This window comes from Schistocerca nitens, chromosome 7 (assembly GCF_023898315.1).
Source record: "Schistocerca nitens isolate TAMUIC-IGC-003100 chromosome 7, iqSchNite1.1, whole genome shotgun sequence".
Lineage (NCBI taxonomy): Eukaryota > Metazoa > Arthropoda > Insecta > Orthoptera > Acrididae > Schistocerca > Schistocerca nitens.
The window spans coordinates 556507549-556526236 of record NC_064620.1 but is presented as its reverse complement, the minus strand read 5'-3'; positions in this window follow the sequence as shown (position 1 = coordinate 556526236).

The following is an 18688-nucleotide window of genomic DNA, read 5'->3' as shown; positions in this document are numbered from 1 at the left end:
AAAGAATTCAGCGTTCAAAAAAATGGTTCAAATGGCTCTGAGCACTATGGGACTCAACTGCTGTGGTCATCAGTCCCCTAGAACTTAAAATTACTTAAACCTAACTAACCTAAGGACATCACACACATCCATGCCCGAGGCAGGATTCGAACCTGCGACCGTAGCAGTCGCACGTTTCCGGACTGCGCGCCTAGAACCGCGAGACCACCGCGGCCGGCAATTCAGCGTTTTGTGACATACTAAACATTTTTCAACGCCATCTTTTTCAGTAAAAGATACAATTCCTCCCAATGGGGGTTGAACTGCGAAATCATGGTTGGGGTTACACAACGGCGACTTCACATGATTCTTAACCAGCGAAGTGACTTAAGAGCTGATCGTAGTACTTTAAACGTTACACAGTCGGCGCGAATTCAATAGGCACGCTGCGGCCCTATTCAAACGTGCGCGCGCATTTCCCCTCCCTCCCCTCCCTCCCTACTCCACGACCTTGCAGCTGCTCGCGAGCACTTGCCTGAGCAGACGCGAATACTCGCGCTCAAAACCGGCCAGTTGTTAAGCCCTGCACTAGAAAGTGTGTACATCGTACTACTCGATGCTGGATGCCTGTGTATGCTATGTGGATTCTCGTCGTTTGCTGCTACTAACGGTGGGCATCTGCTATTTCTTTGAAGTTGTGTTTTGTGATCAGTCTCATCGTAATTTGTGTTCACAGCCGGAAACAATGATTTGTGTGTGATTATTCCTGCCGTTGTGTGAATAAGAAATTCACTCTTGTTTCCGGTGTATGTTGAGTAGCGGTGATAAGACTATAAAACACCGGTCAGTGACGGGAGCACTATGCGTAACCAGTGTGAAGGCTGCATGAGTCGTTCTAGCATAGTGCGCAGGCCATCTGTAGTGTTAAGACAGTGTGATTGTAATGTTACTTGAGTATACAAAATTGTTAAGGCTTTCGTGGCCACTTGCTGACAAACTGTCTGTAGGCTTCTGTCTCGGGCTCTTCGGCCGACGTTCCTCTGATGATTTTACTGATGTTTCGCCAGCACGAGTGGCTGGCGTTGTCTATGCTTCACCCTCCATTGCCGGTGGTGAACTGGAGCCGAGATCGCGGCCGCTGACCGTATGTACCTGCCGCGCCAACGTCCGACGGCTTCTCCGCGGTCATTTCCGGTGCGGTTCTCGTCTTGCTACCTACGACGGTCGTTCGCTGCAGTACGCGAAGCTAGGATCCGTTTACCTTAAGGATCCTCTTTCTTGTTGAAACTGTTCCCGTCTTTTTGTATTCCTACAGCTTCTCTGAACAAGCGGGTGTGATAGTGCTTCTCTACAGCCACAACTTCCGTTTCGGCGAATTTTATTACGTGGTTGGTCTCACTCAGTGCGTGCTCTGGCATGGCTGATTTCTCCACCTGCCTCAATCTGCAACGTCGCTTATGCTCTTTGATCCTGGTGTTGATTGATCGTCCAGTCATTCCGACATGTGCATGGTATGCCGCATATTCCCGACATTGAAAGTGGCGACCTTTTCTCCTTTGCCAATCTAAGACACCCTTTGATCTTCCTTGTCGGTTTGAAAATCGTCTTTTCGACGTGTTTGCTCAACATACAGCCGATTCTGTCCGTCACTCTGGGAATGTATGGCAGAAAGGCCGTACCCGACATTTCTTTTTCTCATTTCTTATTTCGCCGAGTGTTTGGCTCTGTTACACTTCTAATATAATTTGTGGAATACCCTTTGCTCCTCAGAACACTTTCAGTTTCTTCAGCTTCTCAACGAAACTTGCACCAAACGACATCCTGGTCAGCTTCGATGTTGTTTCTTTGTTTACGAAAGTGCCACTCAGTGACGCTCTGAAGCACATCGGTTCCATTTTCCCGCAAGACATCACAAAGCCCTTCCATGCATGCCTCACCATGAGCTATTTCACGTGGAATGGCAACGTTCAAAGAAGCTGTAAAAATACAAAATCACGCGAATAGCTTCAACAAGAAATAGGAAAGCCTTAAGTTAAACGGATCCTAGCTTCCCGTACTGCAGCGAACTACCGTCGCAGGTAGCAAGAGGAGAACCGCACCGTAAATGACCGAGGAGAAGCCCTCGGACGTTGACGCGCCAGTTACATACGGCCAGCGGCCGCGATCTCGGCTCCAGTTCACCACCGGCAATGGAGGGTGAAGCTTTGACAATGCCAGCTATTGTGCTGGCGATACATCAGTAAAATCATCAGATCAACGTCGACCGAAGAACCCGAGACAGAAGCCGATAGGCAATTTACTTGAGTATCTTATGATTTATTTTATAGTCTCCTTTTGAAGCGGCCGTGACTTTGGTCTCTTGTATTATGGGTTTTTATGCTCCTGATTCTGCAGGCCGTTAACTTCTCCAGACTTCGTGATTGGTATTGGTGTCTGCCCGTGAGAGTAAAGGGTTATTTTCCATGCTGTTTGTTCGAGGTCTTTCAAGTGTTAATGGTATTAAATTTTAAGGGGGTGGGGTGGTGGGGGGCATAACTCTGCAATAAGAGGATTTTTATTGTGTCCTCTGGTTCGGTTGTCTGCCGGATTGACCAATGACCAATACAAGAGGTGGTGTCTTGATTGAAATATTTTTGGACGCCGTTAGCTCGGCCAGCTACGTTTTGTTGATGCTATGTGACTGTATCCTGTCAGAGTCGCTGCTGGCCTCCGTACTTGACAGAAGTTGAGTATTCTCTCTTGTAATTACATGGAGATTCTTCTTATTAATATGTTCGGGCTGCGCCAGGGTGCGTACCCTGTTCCTAGTAGTTTGGTCACTCTTGTATTAGGGCGGGTCATACGTTGGGGTGAGCCCGTTGTTGCGTAGTACTTAGACTGACTATTAAGGCAACTGTTTTTTCTGCCTAACTATTGTTGTTATACTTGAGAGGGATTTCACGATTGAGTTCAGTGGAATAAATCACTATATAACTGGTGGAATTCCGTTGTTCTATGATCTGTTTATCGGTCGAAGGCTCCCGTTGGGGAATTTGCTCTTTTACTAAAAATTTGTTATTTAATATTCTGTACAGTTGCTTGTTTTACCAGTGGGGATTTACTCCCAGAGAATACCTGTTAATTTTGTGAGCAACTGTGCTTGTCATCTATATTTATCTGGGGCTATTTGTTATTTTTTTAAAAGGAAGGATCTATACTTAACTTATTTCATTCCATGTACTCTTGTACAGACTCTTACATCTCTTATTGGTGGCTATTGGCCGGATTTGTAAAAGATTTTGTAAAACTGTTTTTGGGGATGTGTGTAAAAAAAATCTTTGTGAACTACAAGCCTGTGTTTTCGCTTTGTTATGATTGCCCTTTGTGACTGGTTTGAGGGTTGTATATATATATATATATATATATATATATATATATATATATATATATATATATATATATATATATATATATGACTGTGCTGCTGTTTTCTGCACCATTTTTGACCTAAAAGTTATGTAATGGATTTAACTTGTCGCATTAAAAAGTACTTCAAAGAGAGCTCAAATGTAGCGAATTAGTCAGATTTTTTTTTTGTTTTTTTGTGGCATATTCAAAGGTATTTCTTTAGGAAGATAGTATAGCTTACAATGTTTAAAATGTATTTACACAGAGTTGAAAAGCATCTGAACATTGTCAATATTTGTTACCCAGTATTCAAAAGCGCTGATGCAAAAAAATACGTAAAGGGTGTACGATTCAGTATTTCAAATTATTTTACAGAATGATCAAAAGTTTCTGAACACTCTCGCAGTTTTGCCTTTTTTCACCATAATGATACAAAAATTATGTAATAAGGTAGCTTGCATTAAGTCTTTGCAGGGTTTTCTAAAGTATCCGGACACACTGAAATGTTTTTACGTCATATTCAGTCAAAAAATTAAATAAAATGTATAACGTAATATTTCTAAGTAGTTTACAGGGAGTTGAAAAGTGTGTGAATGTTCTGCGTTTTCTGCACCATATTCGAAACCATTTATGTAAAGACTACGTAAAGTAACACTTGCGAAGTTCAATTTATTTACCATAAATTGTGTAAGTCACAACGGCACTTCACGTTAAACATTTTACACACATAAATTGTTCGATGATGCTCATCAAGTGTGAAGCCTGGCAGAAGTGCATAAGCGAGACAATTCGGTTACTGATAATTTTACTTATTCTGACAAGTTTTGCCTTGTGGACGTCAGATGCATTTGATTTTCAACCTCTGCAGAATATGACACACATGGGAACTACTGTGAATCTACCCTACAACTTAAAGTTCACTTGTCGACGAGTGTTACCGAAGTAAACAATGTCATTTTTACGTTGAAAACTCGTCTCTCATTAGTTATTCATTATTCATAATATTACACATATTTCGACGTCGAAATTATGCAGTTTTTTTCATTACAGTGTTACTGCATTAGTTTTTGATGCAACAGCATTAAATGCAGACTCTGTTAAATGCCTAGCATTAAATACATACTCTGTTAAATGTGTATCTGTGTGTGTGTTTTTTTTAACTGAAAACTATTTGAAAAAAGATCTATTATGGTTGTCTTGCAGACATTAGACATATTGAATCAAATACAGAAACGTTTTTGAGGAAAAGATGAGCTGTAGAAACACAGGTCTGACTGTACCAAACTTAAAATAATTTCAAACCACTTGGTTAATGGGATGCTGGATTAACAGAGTTATTGGTAAACAGTAATGGAGGATTGTGAACAGCGTGGGCCGTGAACAGTGAATGGTAAACAGTAAATGAGAAACGTTAACGATAAATGGTGAGTGGTGAACGGTAATTAGTTACAATAACGGTAATAGCTCATTAACCATTAACCTTTTCATTAGTTTTCAAAGTAGAAGAAAATGAACACTGATTTTGGATTAGCTGGAAATGATTCGTACCTGTATCTGTTTGTAAATTAGTCATGCTACTTCTGCTTCTGTATATCATTCACATCATATTATCACTACCTCAGCCTGCATGATGATTACAATAAAAGATTACAACAACTCCGCGAATTTTGTATAGTAACTTTGCCAGTCAGCGGGTACCATGACTTCCGCTTCGTTTTCAATTCCAGATTCGTCCCAGAGAGATGGTCTAGCATTTCCATCTTCGTCATTCAGGCTTTTTTTTCCACACTAAGGCCATCTGCGACTCCTAATCACTGTGCCATACGTTGGTATTTTGTTGTCGTACACATCCAGTAACTCACAATAGACTGTTGTACCGTAGTTCCTCTTCAAATACAGAAAACCTACATACATTTGCGTGAGATATTTACTTTTGACTGAAATACACTGTTTGAAATTCTGAGGTTTGTTGTGTTGACATTGAGAGAGCGAAACGTTGTTTACGACATGTATAGAAACCAGACTGTAATTATAGCGCCGGCCGAGGTGACCGATCGGTTGTAGGCTCTACAGTCTGGAACCGCGCGACCGTAGCGGTCGCGGTTTCGAGTCCTGCCTCGGGCATGTATGCGTGTGGTGTTCTTGGGTTGGTTGGGTTTAAGTAGTTCTAAGTTCTAGGGGACTGATGACCTCAGAATTTAAGTCCCATGGTGCTCAGAGGCATTTCAAACATTTTTTTGTAATTATAACAGTCGAAGAACATTAAAGGGGAGCAGTGGTTTAGGAGTGGTACACGGTCGTAGCCTAATCACGATGTTATTCAGTCTGAAGATTGCAGCACAGTAAAGGAAACAAAGAAGAAATTTGGAGAAATAATTAAAATGTAGGGAAAAGAAAAGAGGACTTTGAAGTTTGCTATGCAAACGACTCGCATGAGCATTCGCATGGAACAGACAGTGATTTGAAAATAGGTTACGAGATGAAAATTAAAAGAGTAATACAAGGGTAATCGAATGATCTTGAGTCAAATAAAATGATTCTGAGAGAATAACGCTAGGAAACAAGACACTTAAAGTAGTAGATTAATTCTGTTATTTGAGTAACAGAATATTTGATGGTGGCCTATATATATATATATATATATATATATATATATATATATATATATATATATATAAGTTTTGAAATATGGTGATACAGAAAAATGCTGAAGATTAAATGGATTAATCGCACAATTGATGAGGAAGTACTGAACAGAACTGGGAAGAAAAGAATTTTGTGACAGAACTTAACTAAAAGAAAGGATCGTTTGAAAAGATGCATCCTTCAGGCATGAAGCTATGGTCTGCTTGATAATGGACGGAAGTGTAGGGGTTAAGAACTGTAAATGAAGCCCAAAGGATGAATACAGTAAGGTGATTCAAATGGGTGTAGATTACAGTAGTTATTCGGAGAGAAGAGTCCTGCACAGGGTAGAGTAACGTGAAGAGCTGCAGCGAACCTCTCTTAAGACTGGACATTGTGATAAAACGACGATGTAATATAGACATCAACAAAAGCAAAACAATGGTAAATAGAATGAAGGTGAATTAAATCAGACGATGCTGAGAGAATAGTACACTACTGGCCATTAAATTGCTATACCACGAAGATGACGTACTACGGACGTGAAATTTAACCGACAGGAAGAAGATGCTGTGACATACAAATGATTAGTTTTTCAGAGCATTTGCACAACGTTGGCGCCGGTGGCGACACCTACAACGTGCTGACATGGGGAACGTTTCCAACCGATTTCTCGTACACAAACAGCAGTTGACCGGCGTTGCCTGGTGAAACGTTGTTTTGATGCCTCATGTAAGGAGGAGAAATGCGTACAATCACGTTTCCGACTTTGATAAAGGTCGGATTGTAGCCTATCGCGATTGCGGTTTACCGTAACGCGACATTGCTGCTCGCGTTGGTCGAGATCCAATGACTGTTGGGAGAATATGGAATCGGTATGTTCAGGAGGGTAATACGGAACGCCGTGCTGGATCGCAACGGCCTCGTATCACTAGCAGTCGAGATGACAGGCATCTTATCCGCATGGGTGTAACGGATCGTGCAGCCACGTCTCGATCCCTGAGTCAACATATGGGGACGTTTGCAAGACAACAACCATCTGCACGAACAGTTCGATGACGTTCGCAGCAGCATGGACTATCAGCTCGGAGACCATGGCTGCGGTTACCCTTGACGTTGCATCACAGGCAGGAGCACCTGCGATGGTGTACTCAACGACGATCCTGGGCGCACGAATGGCAAAACGTCATTTTTTCGGATGAATCCAGGTTCTGTTTACAGCATCATGATGGTCGCATCCGTGTTTGGCGACATCGCGATGAACGCACATTGGAAGCGTGTATTCGTCATCGCCATAGTGGCGTATCACCCGGCGTGATGGTATGGGATGCCATTGGTTACACGTCTCGGTCATCTCTTGTTAGCGTTGACGGAACTGTGAACAGTGGACTTTACATTTCAGATGTGTTACGACCCGTGGTTCTACCCTTCATTCGATCCCTGCGAAACCCTACATTTCAGCAGGATAATGCACGACCGCATGTTGCAGGTCCTGTACGGGCCTTTCTGGACACAGAAAGTGTTCGAATTCTGCCCTGGCGAGCACATTCTCCAGATCTCTCACCACCTGAAATCATGCGATCAATGGTGACCGAGCAACTGTCTCGTCACAATATGTCAGTCACTACTCTTGATGAACTGTGGTATCGTGTTGAAGCTGCATGGGCAGTTGTATCTGTACACGCCATACAAGCTCTGTTTGACTCAATGCCCAGGCGTATCATGGCCGTTATTACGGCCAGAGGTGGTTGTTCTGGGTACTGATTTCTCAGGATGTATGCACCCAAATTGCGTGAAAATGTAATCACATGTCAGTTCTAGTATATTTGTCCAATGAATACCCGTTTATCATCTGCATTTATTCTTGGTGTAGCAATTTTAATGACCAGTAGTGTATTAAGATATGGGACGCTAAAATAAGCAGATGGATTTTGACATATGGGCAGAAAAATAACTGGTGATGCCAGAAGCTGAGAGGATACAAGATGCAGACTGGCAATACCAATGAAAAGAGAGAATTTGTTAACAACTGAAATAATTTTTTTAGGGAATACGATTTCTGGAGTGTAGCCTCGCGTGAACGCAAAACGTAAATGACAAACAGTTCAGACAATAGGAAATGCTTTTGGAATGTGGTTCTTCAGAAGAAAGCTAGGGGTTGATCGAACAGCCAGTGAGGGGCTAAGGTGTGGAGAAGAAAATAAATTTATGGTACAATTCGACTAAAAGAAGGGGAAGAGTGACAGGCCACATCCTGAGGTACCAAGGAATCGTTTTGTAAACGAGGGAAATATGGTGGATGAAAACTCTGCGGAGGGGGGATCACGACTTGAATACAGAAAGGTGACTCAAATGGATGTAGGTTGCATTAGTTATGCAGAGATGGAGGGGCTTGTGCAGAATAGAGTAGCGTGGAAAGCTGTGTCAAACAAGTCTTCTGACTGAACAGTACAACATTTATGTCCATTACTGCTGCCCTCGACTTTTATGCTTGACTATAACAATGGTAAAGCCTTGCCCTGAACTACAATCAAAACAGTATGAGCACGCTCAGGTGAAGAAGAACGCGCAGTTAGCAAATAATAGAGGATTTCCCGGAGCTACACACTACACTTGTATGGCCATCATCTCCATTACCCACAGTAGAAGCCTAAGGTGTGATGCTGCATGTGGCAGCGACACCTCAGCTGCCACACCAGAAGGCCGGCTTACCTCCGCCTCCCCATCCTTCAGCCCCACGACACCTTTTCTCTCTCTCGCTCTCTCTGTCGCGGGAGAAAAGCCAGGCGGCCCTCAAAGCCGTAAAACTGCTGAGAACTCTCGGCTTGCTGCCCGAGAAACAGCCACCTCAAAGGACTGCGCCGAGGTGACTTTCTAGCAAACGCCTCGCGCCACAACACTTCGCCCGTCTCAGAGGGAAAGAAAGGCGAGCAGGAAACAAAACCAAGAAAACAGCGATTAAGCGAGGAAAGCTCGGAGGGGAAACACTTTGCACCAGGAACGACTCGGGGGAGAGCTGAACCCTGCAACGGTAGGGGGTAAGGTAGGAAAAAAATTAAAAAAATAAACAGGAAAAAAAAATTTCGCTTTCGCTAGATGACGCTGCACGACCGGTTCTGACTAGAACAGAAATTTTCGCCCTCAAAGGCGGCAACGATTTCCTGTGGGCTGCTCTCCGGAGCGTAACCGCGCGTGCGCTTTTGGTTCTGCGAAGTGTGTAACGGGGAAAGAACGAAGTCGTATAAATATATACACGCGCAATCCTCACAGAGGTAATTAAGTTCCCGGCTTTGAAGGGACCGTAGTGGCCGTTGGGGGAGGGGGGTTCGTGGAGCAAATTAGCCTTTTGAGAAGTGCTCTAACGCTGCAAGGCGGGTCGTGACCTCGTGTGCATGCGGTTGGTACCGTCCCGGGGGGCTTCAGATGTACCGATTTGGAAGGCAGCGTAGCCGTCCGGTGGTGGAGGCTAGGTGCCTTTAATCTGTGAGATTCCAGGGGACCGAGCCTTGTGTGTAGTGCTCAGGTACGTGAATTTCTATGCGCGTTGCGTATCTTGTCCGTGGACACTAGTAGTTCTGTGCGTGCCAAACTGAAGGAAAGTTACGCCTTACTGAGATCCTGACTGCCATGTCTTTTGTGTGATAAATAGTTAACGAATAAGATCCAAACGAAACTTCCACGCTGCAGCGGGATTGGTTACACGCCAGTTCAAGCAATCCGTTCATCCTTAAATGCTTTACCTCGCACCCACCCGCCAGAATGCCAATTATTTTATTAATTTTTTCGCTGTGTGTATATTTAGCAAAGAAGAAAAGGGATTTTGAAGGGTCAGGTCGACAACAGATACAATACTTATAATTAAACAAACAACTGAAAAACAGGTCGAGTATATAGGGAAACACAACTAGCGTATTTTGATTTTATAAATGCATTCGATAATGGTAGAGAGATACTGTGGAAATTTACGAGGAAAAGAGAATATCCACAACAGTGAATGAACTTTTTAATGAGTCGGTACAACCACTTGATTCTAATTTTAGATGTAAATTGCATTCTAGCAACAAACAAGTGAATCACACTGGGGTGCATCATTTCACTCACACATTTAAGATTTATTTGGATTATGCAGTCCGGAAACGTAAGAAAATTTTTAATTGAGAGATGTAACGTTAACAGAAAATTCCACCAGAATTGCCTTTTATATGCAGACGATGCCAATTAAAATGAGCTGCAAGGGAAAATACCTTTATCGGATAAGGTTTGCGAAGAGTACAATTCTCGATTTCAGAGAAGAAGACAAAAACACTGACTTTTATAGGGAAACACGCTGCACTCAAAAATTAGGAATAAAATACACTAAATGGAAAGGTGAAACATTTTATCTATTTAGGTTGCAACGTCACACATTAGTATGGTGAAGAGAAATGAGTAATGTTGGAGAACGTCTGTCGAACAAAAAAGACGTCTATACACACAACGATAGAAGAAACAAGGTTCAAATTTTACAAAACAATGATAGTCCCAATACTTGTCTCTGAAGTTAATCATGGGTTATAAATAAACGCCAAGGAAGTCACATATGAGAAATGGAGGTGGAATTCTAAGAGAACTAACGGAATGAACAAGAACTGACTGTAAACGTAGGCTCCCGCGGTGGATGTCACAGTCATTAAAATTCTTCTGGGTTTGGGACCGCGTTGCCAACTTTAAAATTCCGACGATTCGGCGACAGTTGCAAGACGCCTTCGTCAGGGTGTATTGCTAGCACCCTTAGGAACGCTCCTTGCAATAGTCGCTGAAACGTCGGAATTTTATAGTTGCCAATGCGGTCCCAAATCCAGAAGAATTTTATTGACCAAGAACTGACAGATTTATAAATTCGGAAGTTGAGGAAGACCGAATGTATTTAATGTTCTCAGTAAAATACAAGAAACTAGGGGAAACTGGAATGAGCATCTCGAAAGAATGAGTTGAAGAAAATAACCTCTCCATGTCAGATGTGAGTACAACCTAAAGAAGGCTTGTGGAAGTAATGGGTATTGTAACGAGATAAACAAAATAGAAAAGTCCTAATGCTTGAAGTGAAGATCCTGGTGAGGATGACTTACTTATGCATTTATTCACATGGCAAAAATTATGGGCCTCGCATCCTGCCTTCCATTTATTACTATCTACACTGTTCCGGAAACTTATAATTAAAGTGAAGGGTTTACGAGTGTTGCAGTGTGGGGTTTGTACATCGCAGGACGATGAAACATCCTAGGTATGTTCAGTAATCGGTGCGCTCGTGGTGTATGCTGAAAAGATTATAGTTCCACTTTCTGTCACAAGTGAAAATGTATGTAGTCAGAACGTGGCGTAAATGCAGGAAAAGGGACGCAACGATCAAATTCATGACAACGGTGGTTCTGGCACGTTTATTAGTACATGTCCATAAGTTACAACATGTGAACTATATGGTCTCCCTGCTCAGCAAAATACGGCATCCGTTACACGGCATAATCGACAATTGGTAGTAACGTGTACGGTGTAATTAGAACAATATGTCGCCGTATGCTATTCTTCAGGCCAGGAAGAGTGCAGATAAATCACTGACAGGGTACTTCAGATAATCCCACAACCAGAAGTCATATCGGTGAAGTCTTATCGGTTTAGGCCGGGGAATCTGGAGGTCCATACACTTGAAACTGCCTACGGATGATGCTGTCGTTACCGAAGGTTTCTCGAGGAAAACCTTTTACCTCGCAACGGTATATGGTGTCGCTACATCTTACATGAAACACACAGTTGCGTTCCTGCAGAGCCAGAATCACGTATTGCGCAGGGAGATCCTGATAATGTGCAGATGTCGCTGTACACTTTAACGTGAACGCGAATATTTTGTGTCGTCAGTGTGTGGGACAGTACTCGGAACTTGTGAATTAACGAGTATTTTTCCAGATATGACTTTTAACTGAGAAAAGACTTATTATTATGTTGTGAATTATTATTATGTTGTGGAATAACGGCAATATGTTTTATTGTTTATTACCGGTTTCCTACAACAAATAGCCACATACCAAAAGGCAATACCATTAAAAGAGTCTATTGGCTTTGTATTGTGTGTGGAATACTTCCTTCTTATGTTCTTCTTCTCTATGTTGTATGAAGCGGATGAGATCGAAGATAATCTGAAGTCTGTTCTTTTAAATATTGTAAAAGGTAGTCATAAGTGGTCAAAGGAAAAATATAACGTAAAATTTACTAAATGGAATTCTAGTGTACGGACTTTTATTTGTAACTAAATAACCAACTACGAATGTTTTAAGTTTTGTGTCCGCAGCAGTCCAGATTGTGCTTTGTTTGCCGTCGTTACGTGAGCGTATGTAGCGGCAGTTTCAAACTGCAGAAATAATCAGACACTAATTCTTTCGATCGATATTACAATATTTGAACTCCGAGGGCAAGGACCCACAGGAATTTATTATTTTTCTATTGTAAAAGTGAAGATAAAATTCAGTAGAACAATCTTAGACTTTACGTAATGAAATAATTTTATGGCTGGTGCGTAAGATTAATTTTTCCAAAACTAATTCATCAGTGACTTTAAATAGAAGTAGAAATAGAAATAGAAAGCGTTGTTATGGGTAGAGATGGTGGTGTGATGTGTTGATTATTTGGTGTATACATTTTAATGTCAAGTATGGAATTATTGAAACTCGTTATAGTCGGGCTCAGCAGCATATAAATCAGAATTATCAGAGTTTATTTATTTCAAATAATACTATTATTCTTCTGCTACGTTTTCATGCGTTTTACAATAACACTAACACGCCACAACAACATCATTAAACAGAACTCCAAATTACCCATTACAAAACCATACACGTGAAGTGTCATCTCCTCGACGAGAAATCGACCGAGAACGAAGGAGTTTGTGAAACCACAACACACGATCACTTAAGCGGAGTGCACTGGATATTCCTGCACAACCTGTGGCGGAATAGTACCTCACATACGACAGCACTGTTCATTCACGGCATCGTACAAAGTAAAATTTGCCTCGTCTGTCCACAGAATACACCGCAGCCAGATGTCATCCATTTCCACGTGATACCGAGAAACGGAGGGCAAAGTTACGGTGTTGTAGCCTGCCTTGGAACTTCACTTGGTGCACATTCTGAATCTTTCGAACTGTTGACCAGGGGAGAGACAATTCCTATGAGACATTTTCAGCACTGGCTACGGAATTTGAGGCATGTGGCGCACAATGGCGGCTATAGCTATAGTAACTTCGTTGGCAGCTGCCATTGGAATGGGCCCCTCCGCCTCCCTGATGCACCACCTAAATCCCCTGTTTCTCCTTATTTTTGGATCACAGTCTCTATCCCCTTTATTCACATGGGATCTCTTCACAACTGTTTCTGTTGGCGATATTCTCGCAATCCAGCGCTGCTATTGCTGCCGTTATGATAAAGCAATTTAACTAGTAATGCACGGTCTTTCTTCTCAACGGACATTGCATTTCGTACGGAGTACTTCAACCTTCTTAAGCCTTTACATCAAGAGAACCTTGAAAAAAAGGTATAAGCTTGTATCGTCAAGCACCAGACATCATTAACAGGGTGGTGCATTGATAGTGACCGGTCAAAATATCTTACGAAACAAGCATCAAACGAAAAAACTACAAAGAACGAAACTCGTTTAGCTTGAAGCGGGAAACCAGATGGCGCTATGGTTGGCCCGCTAGATGGCGCTGTCATAGGTCAATCGGATATCAACTGCGTTTTTTTAAACAGGAACTCCCATTTATTATTACATATTCGTGTAGTACGTAAAGAAATGTGAATGTTTTAGTTGGACCACTTTTTTCGCTTTGTGATAGATGACGCTGTAATAGTCACAAACGTATAAGTACGTGGTATCACGTAACATTCTGCCAGTGCCGACAGTATTTGCTACATGATACACTACCCGTGTTAAAATGGATCGTTTACCAATTGCGGAAAAGGTCGATATCGTGTTGATGTATGGATATTGTGATAAAAATGCCCAACGGGCGCGTGCTATGTATGCTGCTCGGTATCCTGGACGACATCACCCAAGTGTCCGGACCTTCGCCGGATAGTTACGCTATTTAAGGAAATAGGAAGTGTTCAGTCACATGTGAAACTTCAACCACGACCTGCAAAAAAATGATGAGGCCCAAGTAGGTGTTTTAGATGCTGCCACGGCTAATCCGCACATCAGTAGCAGACAAATTGCGCGAGAGTACGGAATCTCAAAAACGTCGGTGTTGAGAATGCTACATCAACATCGATTGCACCCGCACCATATTTCTATACACCAGGAATTGCATGTCGACGACTTTGAACGTCGTGTATAGTTCTGCCACTGGGCACAAGAGAAATTACGGGATGATGACAGATTGTTTGCATGCATTCTATTTAGCGACGAAGCATCATTCACCAACAGCGGTAACGTAAACTAGCATAATATGCACTATTGGGCAACGGAAAATCCACGATCGCTGCGACAAGTGGAACATCAGCATCCTTGGCGGGTTAGTGTATGGTGCGGCATTATGGAAGGAAGGATAATTGACCCCATTTTATCGATGGCAATCTAAATGGTGCAATGTATACTGATTTCCTACGTAATGTTCTACCGATGTTACTACAAGATGTTTCACTGCATGACAAAATGGCGATGTACTTCCAACATGATGGATGTCCGGCACATAGCTCTTTTCCGGTTGAAGCGGTATTGAACAGCATATTTCATGACAGGTGGATTGGTCGTCGCAGCACCATACCATGGCCGCAGTTCACCGGATCTGACGTCTCCGGATTTCTTTCTGTGGGGAAAGTTGAAGGATATTTGCTATCGTGATCCACCGACAACGCCTGACAACATGCGTCAGCGCATTGTCAGTGCATGTGCGAACATTACGGAAGGCGAACTGCTCGATGTTGAGAGGAGTGTCGTTACACGTATTGCCAAATGCACTGATGTTGACGGACATCATTTTGAGCAATTATTGAATTAATGTGGTATTTACAGGTAATCACGCTCTAGCAGCATGCGTTCTCAGAAATGATAAGTTCAGGAAGGTACATGTATCACATTGGAACAACCGAAATGAAATGTTCAAACGTACTTACGTTCTGTATTTTAATTTAATAAATTTACCGATTACCAACCGTTCGTCTAAAATTGTGAGCCATATGTTTATGATTATTACACCGCCATCTGGCACAAAGCGAAAAATGTGGTCCAACTAAAACATTCATATTTGTTTACGTACTACACGAATATGTAATAAAAATGGGGGTTCCTATTTTTAACAAAAGGCAGTTGATATCGGTTTGTTTTATGGCAGCGCCCTCTAGCGGGCCAACCATAGCGCCGTCTGGTTTCCCCCTTCAAGCTAGACAAGTTTCGTTATTTGTAGTTTTTTCGTTTGATGATTGTTTCGTGACATATTTGGCCCGATCACGATAATGGACCACCCAGTAGACATGAAAATAGGAACCATTTCACGGTTATGACAGCTTAGAGCGTCATATTTTCACGTGATGAGCTATTATATTCCGCGAGCACACCGATTAGTGAACATACGTAAGATTGATGGAACAGTCCACAAGTGTCATGCAGGTTCATACTGTCCAACGGGCACAATATTTCGGCAATCAGACATGCTGCCATCGTCAGGTGCTTAGACGAACTGAGCTCCTGTGGGCATGTGGCCGACTAATATCCCCTGCCCCCGCGAGCTGCTCCGTCAGCGGTCCGTGCCCGGAGCCGCGCGTTGGCAACGGCGGTCGCGGAGACGCGAGCCTTGGCGTCTGTGGTGGCGTTGATGTAACTTCTCTGTCCGTCCTGGCCGCCACATCGTTTTGTTCCCTGAGAATCTTCTCAATTAAATTCAGTGCTGGTTCCCAAGCCTTGCTAAGACTGTAGAGATCGTCCATGGTACGAATTTCTATGGCCTCTCCAGCGACGTTGTCCCAGAATTTGGAAGTCCGTGCCAAGATCCTGGCATGTTCGTATTCCATCGCGTGGTTCTCAGACAAACTGTGTTCTGCGACCGCTGGCTTTTTGGGATACATCAGCCGAGTGTTCCCCGTAACGATCTTCGACGGTGCGCACTGTCTGTCCAATATATGTCTTCACACACTGATATGGAATCTGGTATACGCCGGCCTTCCCCAAACCGAGATCATCCTTGACACTTACAACATTACTCGTCTTATATTGGGCGGCCAAAGGACCGCCCGAAGCAGCTGAAGGAGGACGTCCTGAAATTTGGGTGCTCTGACGAGAATTAAGCCTATGAAGTCAAACATTACCAGCAGAGAGAGGGCGGGGATTCGGAACCCGAGAGAGTGGCCTGCGATTGTTGTCTTGCCTGCTGACAAAGGCAATGCTACTGTTTTTCTTTACCACAAGGACGATATTCACAACATGTAGGAAGATCAACGTTTACCCCACAAAGAAGGTGAAGAACAGGACTAGGGCTCTTATCAAGGAAGCGGACTTACCAGAGGGGTCATCAGCAACTGTTGCCTCAAGGAACTGTACCGCAAAACTTTATGGACTCACCAAAATTCACAAAGAAAGAAGTGATGCCATTGCGCTCCATTGTGTTTTGGTTGGCAGGAGAGCCAACACTCTGTTACTAGAAGGAGGCCGAAAGGCACGCGTTTTAGCTCACGCAGGCTGGCGTGAGGTCTGTGTGGTGTCACTGCCAGACACCACACTTGCTATAGGGTAGCTTAAATCGGCCGCGGTCCATTAGTACATGTCGGACCCGCGTGTCGCCACTGTGTGATCGCAGACCGAGCGACACCACACGGCAGGTCTCGAGAGACGTACGAGAACTCGCCCCAGTTGTACGACGACGTTGCTAGCGACTATACGGACGAAGCCTTTGCTCTCCTTTGCCGAGAGACAGTTAAAATAGCCTTCAGCTAAGTTAATGGCTACAACCAAGCAAGGCGCCAATTGTATCAGTGCATGTATCTTACGAGTCTCATTTGTATAGTCAAGAGAGATGTATCACAAGGAGTGATTAAAAATTAAGTATATTCCAAAGCTACGTATTTTCTTTATAGCAGTCATAACTTATCCTGTTCCAGACTTGACGCCAGTCGGTGTGTGTGTACGCGTGCCTTTCGGCTTCCTCCTCAGTGTGGCGTGACTAGCTTGTTACGCCACAACAGTCTGGAACTGGACAAGGCAATTAGAATTTAGAAAAACGGACGTAGCTGGTGGAATACTTAACTTTAATCCGTTAATGAAGAACGTTGGTCTTGACGGTACATGATTAATAATATTAATAGTAACTGATAATGGCGCCTTGCTAGGTCGTAGCAAATGACGTACCTGCAGGCTATGTTAAACTATCGTCTCGGCAAATGAGAGCGTATTTTGTCAGTAAACCATCGCTAGCAAAGTCGGTTGTACAACTGGGGCGAGTGCTAGGAAGTCTCTCTCTAGACCTGCCGTGTGGCGGCGCTCGGTCTGCAATCACTGATAGTGGCGACACGCGGATCCGACGTATACTAACGGACCGCTGCCGATTTAAAGGCTACCACCTAGCAAGTGTGGTGTCTGGCGGGGACACCACACATTGTCAGCAGTATTCGGGTAGCTACATATTTGCTGGCAAAATACCTGCCGGAAATACTAGTTGCACTCATCATATCCATATTTCTGTGGGTTTTGTAAAACGCCTCAACAGCGTCAGGGTGAAAGACTGAGATATCCTGGTTAGATTTGACGTCGTTTCGTTATTCATCACGGTACCTCTACGAGAGTCACTAGAGCGTATTGATTATAAATTTGTCGAGAAGACCACCGATCTCTCCAGGCGTGTTCTGCCTTCCACGTATTTTTTGTTTAATAGAGAATACTACGAACAAACGGATGGAGTCGCAATGGGCAACCACCTCTCGCCTGTGTTTGCGAATTTGTGTAGGGAGTACTTCGACGAGGAAGCCCTGGCGTCATCCACGTGTAAACTCACATGTTTCTTTCCGTTACTGGGTTGACACGTCCGTCATCTGGCTCCACGGAAGGGACAATCTCCTTGATTTCCTTACGTATTTGAACTCCATACATCCAACCACCAAATTCGCTATGGCGACCGTGAAACATCCCCTTAGAAAAATCTATGAATTACTATGCTGGTAAACTTCTACGTTATTTGACACAGAGACGGCTGAGTAAAACTGAACGTACTCAGACATTTCTCTCTTATTCTGATCAACATTAAACTGACACACAATATTTTTAGCGCAACGCAATCAGACTTTCAATAATCCCTACAAAAGAATGGCCGTGACTAATAATAGCCTATACCTTTCATGAATCACTTACCTCACAAAAATCTTCGTTACCCGAACTACTGCAATACAGCGAGCGCCAATACTGCCAGCTAAATAAAAGATTCTAACTACTGAAGGCACTAACTACTGCTAGGCATAGTTAGCAAATTTAGTAGAGAATAAACAGTGTATTTACCTTCACACGTCCAGATCATCCGCTCTCAAAACTCTGCCATCTCTCTACCCACATCCACCACTGCTGGCGGCTCACTTCAAACTGCGCAACGCTACGCGCTGTTCACATCCAACTGCCCAACACTACAATAGCGAATATTCCAACAATGCGAACTAGTAACAGACTGCACACACCATAGTCAGTGATTTTC